Here is a 13,475-nt window from a genome sequence, read left to right on the forward strand (position 1 = left end):
CTCCTTCCTCCAGTCCTAAAAAGGCAGGAGTCAGCTTCATTTGTCAAAGGAAAATGTCTCTTCCCTTTTTATGATTTCGGGGAGGGATGTCCTCAAACACTCCCATCTCCATTTTACCTCCTCACCCTATCCTTAAAGATCAACCTTGCAGATAAGACATGACGTGTGATCAGAGTGTTCTGACTCACTTTGCTTAGCAAAACTCTTTCCTGTCTACAGAAAACAGGGCTATTGCTGCCCTTGGACAAACTATGAACTGAAGAAAACTAGGACCTGTTGAGTCCCTGGCTGCCTGCAGCAGGTAGAGAGGTCAGCCTCAGTCTACCTGTTTTCTAAGCCAACATTTATCAGCACTCAGAGTAATAAAGACCTCCATAGCTTACATCTGACTTTATATCAGTTATCTAAAAATTATCTGAGAAGTCTGTGGCATTTATTGAATCTCTTCTCAAAACTTCAGTAATGCACTATTTAAGAAATAGAGTTCTGGAAACTTGCAAATTGAAGAAACTGAGGTTCAAAATTATTTAAAAATGTGTACATTTAACAATACCTGTTCTGATAATAAAACATGGTTTGGTATTTTCCAATAAGAGAAGAGACTGCAAAGAAAATCAAACATTAAAAGCAAAACTCTACAGAATTGTGTCTTTTCACATAATTAAATATTGGAAGGCTGATCAGGACATAGCTCTGTTGATAGAGGGATTATCTGGCATGCATGAAGCCCTGGGTGCTGTAGCGAGCATAAACTTGGCATGGTGGTTTCGCACCTATGACCCAACATTGAGGAGACAGGGGCAAAAAAAATCACAAATTCAAGGTCACCCACAGCTACATAGAAAGCTTGAGGCCACCTGGGGTAGAAATCGTGTTTTTTAAAATATTAGGAATATGCTATTTTAGTATACATACTGATCTCTGAGTATCTTTTGTGTAGTTCACATAATCAGACATACTATTTCTTGACCAGGTCTGCAAGATCCATCTGGAAGCATCCTGTTGTCCATCTGGGTAGCTAGTGTTTTGATGCTAAATGATATAAAATAGGCTGTTTTTTTTCTCAAGTTGCTGCCTTTTATCTCAACTCTATCTGATATGTGGGTTTTTTAAATCCTACCCATCCTGTCCTGAAAATATCTCCTCTAAATTAGTCTGTGGGAAATTTCTCTTATCACTTATTTATAAGATGGACATTTATTTATAGTTGAAGTTTCTTGAAAAGTTTGTTTAAAAGGAAAACTAGTTTCTAACAGGGCAGAAGAGATGCCTCTATGGGTAAAGTGGTTGACATGAAAACATGAGGACCAGAGTTCAGATTCCCCAGAACTTAAGAAAACCAGACATGGCAACACTTATCTGTAATCCCAGCACTCCTAAGGCAAGATGGGAGGTGGAGACAAACTACCTGGAAGCTTGCAGATCAGATAGCCAGGCTTATGTACTGCTGAGCAACAAGTGACTCTGCCCCAAACAAGGTAGAAAGTGAGGAACACAATCCAAGGTTGTCCTCTGACCTTCATATGTACCCCATACGCACCCTTACCCGTACCCATTACCGCTAACAAAGGCACATTCTGTGCTGCCTGGGACACTCCTCCTCTTTCCCCATATTCTACAAAATACTTAATACCACTTTATTGCCAGAATCTCTTATTTATCTTTTACTTGAGTATATAGACGGAGACACCAGTTAAAGGCAAATCAGAGGCATGACATGTTATTGGAGGGTAGGCTAGCAGCAGCTGGCTACAGGATGGATATTGTTATTTTTATTTTACATTTAAGAATCCTGGGCCTTATGACTCTCTGCAATGAACACTTTCAAGTAAAGATATATGGACAAAAGGGTTTACTGTGTGACTCACTATGTCACACTACAGCTTCCATGATGCGATTTTTTTTTCCTTTTTTTTCCTTTTTTCTTTTTTCTCTTAAGTTTTATTAGGGAGGGGGGGCCACTGCAAGGACAGAGGTCAGATACACAGGGACAGGAAATGAATGGGATCGAGATGCATGATGCGAAAGACACAAAGAATAAATTCAAAGAAAATTAAAAAAAAAAAAAGAATCCTGGGCCTTGTAGAGACTAAACCAATTGCCTGTACCAGATCCACAACTCATTAGTTCTAAAGATTTATATAGCTAAATCCTAAATTCCTCATTTCTTAAATTTGCATAATGCTTACCTTATAAATTAGCAATTGAGAAAGTTTATATATAACAGGTATTGTAAAATATATAGTTATATTTAATATACCTATCAATATATAATGTTACTAATATGTTAATATATATGTATATTTATATGTTTGATATATTCAGATTTATATCATATATATTATATATAAACCAATTTATAGATGCAATGATCTCTCTGCAATAAATGAAAATTCTTGCCTTGTTTATTTCCAGATTATACTAGAAATTAATCTTATTTAGTTACTTGCACTGATATTGAGAATTATCCATGTTTTAACATAACTTTGTATGAGTTATGTACATATTTTGTACTTCTACAGCCTGTGCTTTTAAATTTTGAACCTTCCTGCCTCCTTTTCACTATGCTTCTTGAGCCTTGTGGGGAATGAGTGTGATGTAGGTGTCCTACTAAGCCCTGCACAGCCATGCCATGTATTCTTTGCATTTTTATCAGTTGTAGATCTCTATTAACTGCCATCTACTGCAAAAAGAAGCTTCTCTGATAATGGCTTAGAACTGCCATAACCTATGGGTATATTGATGAATATTTGGAAGGCAATTTGGTGTTATATACATTTAGCAAAATCATAGTAGTAGCCCAGTGGTGGTGGCGCACGCCTTTAATCTCAGCACTTGGGAGGCAGAGCCAGGTGGATCTCTGTGAGTTTGAAGCCAGCTTGGTCTACAGAGCGAGATCCAGGACAGGCACCAAAACTACAGAGAGAAATCCTGTCTTGAAAACAAACAACAAACAAACAAACAAACAAACAAACAAAAAAACAAATCATAGTAGTAGGTTCTCCCCTAGGACCTAGGACCTCCCTAGCCGTGGATTCTTGGCCTGGATGGTCCTTATACCCATGCACATATGGGGAGCAATTAGTGGGGCCCAGCAGATTATAAAAAGGAAACATGGAGTAGGGAGGGGAATGTTGACCAGTAGAGGATCTGGAAAACATCAGAGGGAGGGATGGGAGTGGATATGATCAAAGAATATTATATACAAAGTAGATTATATAATCTCAAGGAATAAATACAAACTTAATAAAAAGTAACACAATCTCCATGTGTAACCATAATTTCATGCATCTTCCATCTCTCTGCTCTAGAGAATTTTGTGCTCAGCTTCAATTGCTTTTGAAAATTCCAGCTTTTGAACCATCTTCTTATCTATACCTCATTCGCAGACACCAAATTAGTCCTCTCATACTTTTAGTAAGGAATATTTTGGGATGAGTGTGTGCTAAAATAACTCAAGAGACCAGAAAATACAGTTGCATGGAACTTCCCAAATATGGTCTATTGAAAACAGTAAGTAGAGTCATGTTTTGGAAGAGTAAATTTAGAGTGAAATGCAATCTCAAGGAATGGCAGGAAGGAGCACATTTCTGGAAGGTTGTTAGTGATGAGGAGGAGAGTTCGTAATCAGTCTTGATTTTGCAATTACTTTCCATTTTGTTCATTGCAATCTGGACTGATTAAAAAGCACTCAAATGCAACTAACTTTTTGAAATATAAATGAATCAATGAATTCATTTGTCAGCAGCTTTCTCTGAGCAGGAGCAATGGCAGGTAGAATTGGGCAGCATGATATGAGAGACCTGGTGGGTGTCACTGAGCTTCAGAACCAATTTCATGCCTGCTTGTGCATCTTTAATTTCTTTTCTTGTTTACACAAGCTATTCCTCCATCACTTTCCTTCCAAGAAGCAAAAAGACCAGACCATCTCTTCTGAATTCTTCCTTTCCTTATTTAGAAAGAAAGTGAGAGGCTGAAGAACTTGTAGAAACTTGGTTTTTGTGTCTTCTTTTCTCTGTGTCAAGGAGTGGAGAGGTAGATGGAAGTCTGAAGCCAGGAGTTTCAGAGCAACAGTGATGAACTTTGGCAAGAAGACCATTGTCAGTGTGGACCAGGAAGAGAAACAATATGAGCAAGAATATGCATCACTGTAAGCAACTACCATGGTACAGGCAGCACCCACTCCATGCTAGAGTCATTCAGTGGTTTCAGAATAGGAGCCATCTGGGAAGTCTAGTCTTTGGGCCTCTGTGCTGCTCAAATGAGGCAGTAACTATTGACTTATGTAAAACAACCTTCATGATCATTATCTTTACTAACTAAATCAATAATTGACTGACTGAAAGGGCTAAAATCATGCATCCTAAATGAATGTCTTTTCTAGAGGCTACACACAAAGCCAGATTGAGGCCACAACATTAGAAATATGGATGGGCAGCATTATTGATTTGAAGTCTTAAGAATTTGATTTTTTTGTTTTACTAATCATATGCAAATTAATATCCATGTACTTGCCTAGTAAAATGAAAAGAGAACCTTTCAGACACCAATTTCTTCCCTTTGAAGTACAAAAACTCAATTTGTCAAGTTATTCAGATTTAGAGAACTACTCAGCATTTTACATACAATTGATCACATGTATTTTTAGTTTTTATGGTCATTATCTTATCTTAAAAATACAACAGTCTAACAAATAATTAACAAATAATACAAATGTCTAACAAATAATTGTGGAGCTATGGAGATGGTTCAGTGGATAAAGCCCTCACTGTACTTTAAGGACTGGTATTCTGAGCCTGGATAGAAAGTTAGGCAGGTATGATGGCTGCCTATAATCCAAGCACTGAGCAACAAAGCCACAGGAAAGCTGCTAGCCAGTCTCACAAAGTCAGACATTTCTGGTTTCACAAACAACACATTCTCAATAAAGGAAGTAGAAGTGGTGGGCAACTGAGGAAGGCACTGGGTATCAACTTCAGGCTTACACAGAGAGAGAGAGAGAGAGAGAGAGAGAGAGAGAGAGAGAGAGAGAGAGAGACAGAGACAGAGACAGAGACAGAGACAGAGACAGAGACAGAGAGACAGAGACAGAGATGGAGGCAGAGAAATAGACAGAGAGAGAAATAATTTACTCTCTAAAAATTAATTCTATTTAAATTATATTAAATTTTTACCTTACAGATCACACATCTTTTTCATGTGTAATCTCCATTTTCTAAAGGGCATTTGGACCAACAGATGATCACATCTTCTTTTTAAACTAATAAATAGAGCACACTAGGAAACATAAACCATAAGCAAAGATTTTCAGATTGCTTATGAGCAAACCTTCTGACTGCTTTCTAAATTATTAATCAAGGTGTAATTGATGTCCCTTTAACATCAAGAACTAGAATGGAAGTATCTGCCAAAGCCTGATGTATTTTGCGTGCAAGCCAGTTTCTAAGGGTTTCATGTAAACTGTACCACTGCCCTCTTATCCTTCTCCGGAGCAGACGACTGATAGAACTTTAATAGATATTTCCAGGTTATACACATTTACAAGCTTCTCCACAATTATACCTTTGACCTAGTTTGTTTGATCTTTCCCTCCTCTGGGCTCTGCTGCATCCACTTCATTTTTCACACTCTCTTACATGCCGCTCCTACTTTATCTGTACACATAAAGGTACTTGTAGCTCAGACTTTTATTTTGATAACCCCTTCAACTCTAAGAAATGTGGACTAGGATCTCTGCATGGCTTAGAAGGTCCAGAAGCAGATTAGAGAAAGACAAGAACACATTGCATCTCTCTAGTTCAGTGTGCCACCTCTGATGGTCCCATGCTGTAGAAGAGATTTGACTTGTAGATTTAGAAATTCAGTTGGTGGTATGTTATGTCTTTAAAGAAGTACAAAGGAAGGACTCCTGTAAATCAGACTGGAAACCTGTTTTCAGTAGGAAGGATCAGGATTGACTTTCCACAGGAGATAATTTTCAAAGTTAGGTTTTAAAAGTAGACATTTTAGGCAGAGGAAAGAGTCATTCACTTAACAAGCATGCCTTAAATGCACCCATTAGGCAAAAAAGGAAGTTTGAGATCTGTCCAGATACAATATGGAGTTTTTAATGGCTGAGAAGGTTGGAGTTACAGGACTGAAGGTGGCTAGGATTGGATTGCACAAGTCTCTATAGTAGATTGTATTTTTAAAGAGGTGTCACCATGGCTCACATGCCATGTGTTCTAGAGACTTCTGTGACCATTTTGAACAAACAATAAAATGAGAGCAACTTCCAAAGCCATGTCATAGAACTATCACCTGTTTGTATTGAAATAGTCACTCTAGGAAACTAGCTACCTACTGTGCTATCATTAAGACCAAAACACCAGAATCCTTTGCAGACAGAAGCAAAGACCTCCTTCACTCAGCCCCAACAGGCTCCCAGCTGGTGGTCATACTGGTGCACCATCTTGAAAGGCAGTCTTCCTGTCCCCAGGAAAGTTATCTGAGAACACAGTGAATTTTTCCCCGCTCCCTGCCCAAACTGCAGACTGACTGTAAATAGAAAAGGGTTATTAATCTTCACTAACTTTACATTTCAGTAGTGCTTAGTGACTGACAACTAAGTCCTTTCTTAGTTTTACTATTAACTAATTATATTATCATATCTATAAGTAACCACACAGTTATACAAAATTCTGCATATAATTTTGTAATCAAGTTATTATTTCTTGTATATTACATTACTTTCTTTAACATGTTTAACACTCATGCTTCACCATAACTGATCGTGTGAATCATTAAATACTATTGTAATAAGAACTGAAATCTTCACTGTATATCACTTGTGTATTTTGAAAGTAATATTGACCTCAACTAGCCTTAGTTGCTTAGCTTTAAAATTGAGATTATACTGATATTTGCATCACCATGGTATGTAAAATAAATGAAATTAACATGTAGAAGAGTGCCAGAGGTCTGGTAAAAGGTACGTATGGTGGTGACAATGGTAGAGCTTCTGCTGCTGTTGCTAGCCTTGACAATAATGGGGATGATAGAATACAGATCACCTCTCTATGGGTTGTGTATTCACTGTGTAATATTGCCAATGCTGTGTTTGTGTTCCTACTTATATAAATGGACTAACACTCAAGGAATCTGGGGAACTGCTTTCATTTACTTTGTGTGTCAAGCACAGCTGTACTGATTAGGTGAAGAATGGCCATTAAAATAAAGAAGGAGATTCTGTTTTGTGCTGTGGGGCTTGCACTGCGGGGCTTGTGCTGCATGTAGGATATCCTGACAATGTATAAAGACATCCCTGAAGAAATGTGAACTCTGCGCTTATGAGTAATGAAGTGATTTGATCATTGAAAGTACAATTGGAAACAATCTTCGTGGGATATGCCTGCTAGAAATACAAGGCAGAATCCAGTAACTATTTCAAGCAAAATTCTGTGGGGTCCAAGTTAGAAAAATATCAATTTTACCTGGTATAACAAAAGAGGCATTAACAGATAAAGTGATATCAGATAGGCCTGTCCTTCAAATCTTTGTGTCTTAATTGAATTCAAATATCAAAGAAAAGATTCTGATCAAATCTCCAAAGTCAGTAGTCAAAGAAAAATGAGAAGTGAGGCTACACTTTTTCTGTTCAAGAGAAGCTGATAGTTGAATATGGAAAAGTAATTATAAAGTTGGATTATTCCATACAACACAAGGGGGCCCAAATGATGTGCCAAAAATGTTCCAAAAGTTTCTGCATTTTGAGTGAGTTATCATGAATGCCAGAAGCTCTCAGTAAGATGTAAATGATATGTTTGTGCATCAAATATTAGCATAGTGTCTTTTTCTTGAAATTGTATTAGTAGTTCTATTTGGATCCTAGTTCAGTGGGTTTTGTTTATGTTGTTCATAACTTAGTACCTGCAATCACTCTTATTCTGTCTACGGCTTAAGGTAAAACTGACTCTACTTCGGTAGCCCTGTTCCCTTCCTTAACTCAGAGAAATCTGGTTTTTACTCTTACTATTCTACCCCAAACCTCCTATTTATAATTCAATCCTCACATTCTTGTGAAATCAGCTGTGGAGCTTACTAAAAAGTTCTTTTGACTTGGTGGGCATTCAACATATATTTATTGATTAATTGACCCATAATCAGGGATTATGTGAGTTCCATTCTAATCCCATCCTGCTCTTTTCCTGGTTGTGTTAGTATACTGGATAAGTCAATCACTTATGATCTTAATATTTTTATCTATTGAAATATCTGCATTTTAGAGGGAGTTCACCTGTGTGTTGGGAAGAAGATAACATGTCTGAAAATAGTAGATAATAAGTCCGGAAAAGATGAGGTGCAAATCAACTTTGTGGGTTTTGTAAACCAAGTAAAAAGCTATAGAGAATCAGGAATTTGTTTCTACTGAAACTATTGCAAGTAAATACTCTGACCCTAGAGTGAGAAGATTGAGGCTGTACCTCACACCATGTCCAGTGTTTCCAGCCACAAATACTCACTGGCCATCTGGACCAGTTCTGACAGTGTTAAGGAATTTGTCACGTTGCCTCCAGTCACAGCATCCTGAGATCCTAACTAATGAAAAAATGCATGGTAAGGGTAAATAAATTGGATTAGAAGTGTGTGTGTGTGTGTGTGTGTGTGTGTGTGTGTGTGTGTGTGTGTGTACACATGTGCACACTTCTGTGCATGCATACATCTGTATGTGTGTATATGTGTTATGTATGTGTGCATGTATGTGCTTTTCTGGGTGTTCATGAACAATAGAGGTCAATGAAAAGTATCATCCTGAATTGGTCTCTACTTCATTTTCTGAGATGGGGGTCTCACTGAATGTGTAGTTCATCAATTTGGCTGGACTAGCTGGCCAGCAAGCCCCTGGGACCTTCCTGTCTCTACCTCCCCTATATTGAGATTATCAGTGTACATGCATGCTGAGGATCTGAACTCAGGTCCTCACTCTTGCATGGCAAATACTTTAATCATCTCTACACCCTGGATTCCTATTATTAAATGGGAAATATTCTTTCTTTTAACCTTTGTTGTGGTATGCCAGAAAGCAGGGACATTTTTACTTTTACTCTTGAGTAACTACTGATTTTATTATAGTCTTGAAATTACTTTAACAAATTCCATCAGTGGTGTTAACCCAGGAAATGCTGTTTTCCTTCTACAAAGAGGAAACTAACCTTGAGTCTTCAACAGCTCCCATGCCTCCAACTCTGAAGGAATTTGGGTATAAAGTGCTTGCAAATGTTTTCTTCAGGTGCACCTGGGACTGCTTTCCATGTGCACTCTAGGCAAGAAACTCATGGGCTTCTGGAAGCATGAAAAAACCATCCTGGGACATAGAAATGTTTATGCTGTAAGTAGCAGATAGGACCAGGCTTCCAAAAAGTTATGCTTCCCTGAGAACTATTTATTTATTCTGTTATAATATCTGTAAGAATAATGGGAATCTGTTATGTGTGAGACAATCCTCGGTACATGAAATATTTATGTATCTCTCTAAGCACCCATTTTACTTAGAAATTGTATGTGTTAGATTTTATTTCCTTCATCAATAATTGAAAAGTTTTAAGAAGTAAAGAGCTGTTTATTCTGTAACCATTCTGAACTCCTGTAGGTGATGGAGCTGCCATTGAGGTTGATGCTCCCCCTACCCAAATCTTCTAGATTATTAGTGCAGTTAAAGACAATTTCATTTTACCTACCAAGTATTGATTAGGAAAGAGCATATGCATGATTCTAGGCCCATGAGATAGGAGCTGAACCAGCTGGAGGGTTCTGCCCAATGTTCTTGTTCATGGGGAGGGGAAATGGGTTAACATTTTTTTCTTTTCACTCTTTCTCCTGATGTTGAGTCTAATGTCACAGCCAATGTGTGGCCAGCACAGAAAATCCAAAGTCACAACTGAGAGACCTGGAAAACCTGGACTTTAGTGGCATCCGTGGATCACAATGGGCTTACAGTCTATGCTAACCACTTAGATGTCGTCTAATGTGAAATAATACATGCATGCAGAAAAAACAGCCATATGTACATAAAATAACAATTAAAGAAGAAATAAAAAATTTTAAAGTAAGTTGCTGGACAAATGGCTCAATTGATTACACACAGATGTGAGGACATCATCTGTCCCTGTGTTGGTCACTGCCTCCAGCTTTCTTCTAGCTATTATACTTCAATTGTGTTTAAAATCAAGACCCAAAAAAGCTGAGTTAATTTGTTGTTGCAGTTTTGTGACCACAAGACTGAAAGCAAATCTTCCTTCCCTTTGCAGAGATTGTTTTTAAAGCACTGAAAAAATGAAAATGTCAAGTCTAATTTTTATGATTATTTTTCTCCCTGAAAAACAGATTTCCAAAAGATTGAATAAGTCTATTCCATTTTTGTCATTATTTCATGAAATGATTTCAATGTTGGGATATTTAATAAATAAATCAGGCTCAATTAGTTCAAGATTGGCATCAAACTGTATTAGGAGAAATTTGGAAGATTTTTTTCCTGATATGAAACAAATTTAATCTTTATTTTGATTAAGTTTAATTCCAGTGAAGTACAACAAATATTTTCAAATGTGTCTGTGGATTGAAATGAAAAATGTTACATGGGAAATAAAGAGGAAAAGTGCAAAAAAAATTAGTCACTGCCATATGAAGAGATCCAGAAGGTGAAATAAACTTTTCTTAAAGCAGTTGATATTATAATGAATGAGCATTTTGAGTTTTATTGCATGTACACATTACATTCACTTAAAGGTGGGAAGACTATAGGGATGTGTTGAGTGGTTAGGATGAGTGCAGGAATGGGGGAAATGTAGCCAAAAGTGAGCAAGGGTGTTTTGTTCTAAGATCTTGGCCAGAGGAAGTTCCAGCATGGAAAGTGGATTGGCCTGCTGGGTGTGTGAAAGAAGGATCTAAGGCATAAACAGAAGTCCAGAAAGAGTGTTTTAGGAGGAACCAGCTTCAGTCTAAGCCCTAGTGAACCCCCAGGCTGCCAAGACTTCCGAAGAAGCAAGGAACAGCAAGCCTGAATTTTATTTTCTTTTAAAAAAATATTTTATTTCTCTTTTTTAAAAAAATGATTTTTTGTTTGTTTTGTTTTTTCATGCCAACCAAAGTTTCCCCTCGCTCCTCTCCTCCCAGTCCTTCTCCCTCACCTCTCCTCTTCCCCTTTCTCTTCTCCTTCCCTCCTATCCACTCCTCCCCTTCTGTTCCCCTTCAGAAATGGCTGGGCCTCCCATGGATAATATCAGCCAGCCACGGTATATCAAGTTGCTGTGAGACTAGGCTCCTCTTCTTCTATTAAGGATAGATGAGGAAATCCAGTAGGAAAAAAAGGGTCCCCAAAGCAGGCAACAGAGTCACCCACCATTAGGAGTCCCACAAGAAACTGGTTACTCAACTGTGACAGATGTACAGAGGGCCTAGATCAGTCCCATGCAGGCTCCCTAGTTATTGGTTCAGTCTCTGTAAGCCCCTATGAGCCTAGATTAGTTGATTCTGTGGGTTTTCTAGCTCCTACAGTCCTTCCTTACCCCTCTTCCACAGGATTCCTCTAGATCCTCTGCCTAAAGTTTGGCTGTGAGTCTCTGCATATGTTTCCAACTGTTGCTGGGTGGAGCCTTTCAGGTGGCAATTGGGCTAGGCACCAATCTATGAGTAAGGCAGAATATCAATAGGAATCATTTCATTACTTTTTTTAGATTGCCAGTCATGTTTGGTTCTATCCTAGGTTGCTGGGGTATCCTGCCTCTGGGTCCTGGCCCTCAGGGTAAGCTCTGTCTCATGGTATAGGTCTCAAGCTGGGCCGGTCATTGGTTAGTCACTCCCATAATTTCTGTACCATCTTTACCTCAACACTTTTTGTAGGAAGGATAAATTGTAGGTTGAAGAGTTTGTAGCTGGGTTGGTGTCCCATCCCTCCACTGGAAGTCTTGCCTGGTCACAGGAGATGGCTGGTTCAGGCTCCATATCCCCCATTGCTAGGAGTCTAAGCTAGGGTCACCCTCATAGCTTGCTGGGAGTTTCCATTGCACTAGGTTTCTAGCTTGTCCCAGGGATGTCTCCAGATTCCAGTTGTCTCTTCCAATACTCTCTCTCCATCCTCCCCCTACCTGATCTCTCCTATTCCCATGCCCATCCCCCATCTGGACCCCTCCCATGCCCACTGGTAATATCTATTCTATTTCCCCTTCACAGTGATATTCATACATCTCTCTTGAACCTGCCTTGTTACTTAGCTTCTCTGGGTCTATGGATTGTAGCATGGTTCTCCTTTACTTTACAGCTAATAATCCACTTATGAGTGAGTACGCACTATGCTTGTCTTTCTGGGTCTGGGTTACCTCACTTAGGATCAACTTTTCTAGTTCCATCCATTTATCTGTAAATTTCATGATATCATTGTTTTTAACACCTGAGTAATACTCTATTGTGTAAATATACCACATTTTCTTTATCCATTCTTTGGTTGAATGGTATCTAGTTTGTTTCCAGGTTCTGGATTATTATTAATAAAGCTGCTATGAACATAGTTGAGCAAGTGTCCTTGTGGTATGGTGGAGCATCCTTTTGGGTCTATGATCAAGAATGGTATAGCTCAGTCTTAAGGTAGATTGAGTCCCAATTTTCTGAGAAACCACTGTATTGATTTCCAAAGTGGCTGTACATTCCAAAGTGGCATACTTACCAACAGTGGAGGAGTGTTCCCTTTGCTCAATATCCTCTCTAGCATGAGCTGCCATTTGTGTTTTTATTCTTAGCCATTCTGACAGGTGTAAGACAGAATTTCAGTGTCATTTTGATTTGCATTTCTCTAATGGTTAAGGATGTTGAACATCTCCTTAAGTATTTCTCAGCCATTTGAGATTCTTCTGTCAAGAATTCTCTGTTTAGATCTGTATCCCATTGTTTAATTAGATTATTTGGTGGTTTTTGTTTGTTTGTTGATGTCTAGTTTCTTGAGTTCCTTATATATTTTGGATATTAGCCTTTTGTCAGATGTGAGGTTGGTGAAGATCTTTTCCCATTCTGTAGGCTGCTACTTTGTCCTATCAACAGTGTCCTTTGCCTTACAGAAGCTTCTCAGTTTCATGAGGTTCCATTTGTTAATTATGATCTTAGTGTCTGTGAGATTGGCGTTCTGGTCGGGAAGTTGTCTCCTGTGCCAATGAGTTCAAGGCTATTCCCCACTTTCTCTATCAGGTTCAGTGTATCTGGTTTTATGTTGAGGTCTTTGATCCACTTGGAGTCTTGTGCAGAATGATAGATATGGATCTATTTGCATTCTTCAACATACTGACATGAGTTGGACCAACACTATTTGTTGAAGGTGCTTTCTTTTTCCATTGCATAATTTTGGCTTCTTTGTCAAAACTTTGTCAAAAACTCAAGTGTCCATAGGTGTGTGGATTTACTTCTGGGTCTTTGATTCAGTTCCATTGATCATCCTGTCTGTTTTTATGCCA

Source organism: Peromyscus eremicus, chromosome 5, assembly GCF_949786415.1.
Source record: "Peromyscus eremicus chromosome 5, PerEre_H2_v1, whole genome shotgun sequence".
In the NCBI taxonomy this organism is placed as follows: Eukaryota; Metazoa; Chordata; class Mammalia; order Rodentia; family Cricetidae; genus Peromyscus; species Peromyscus eremicus.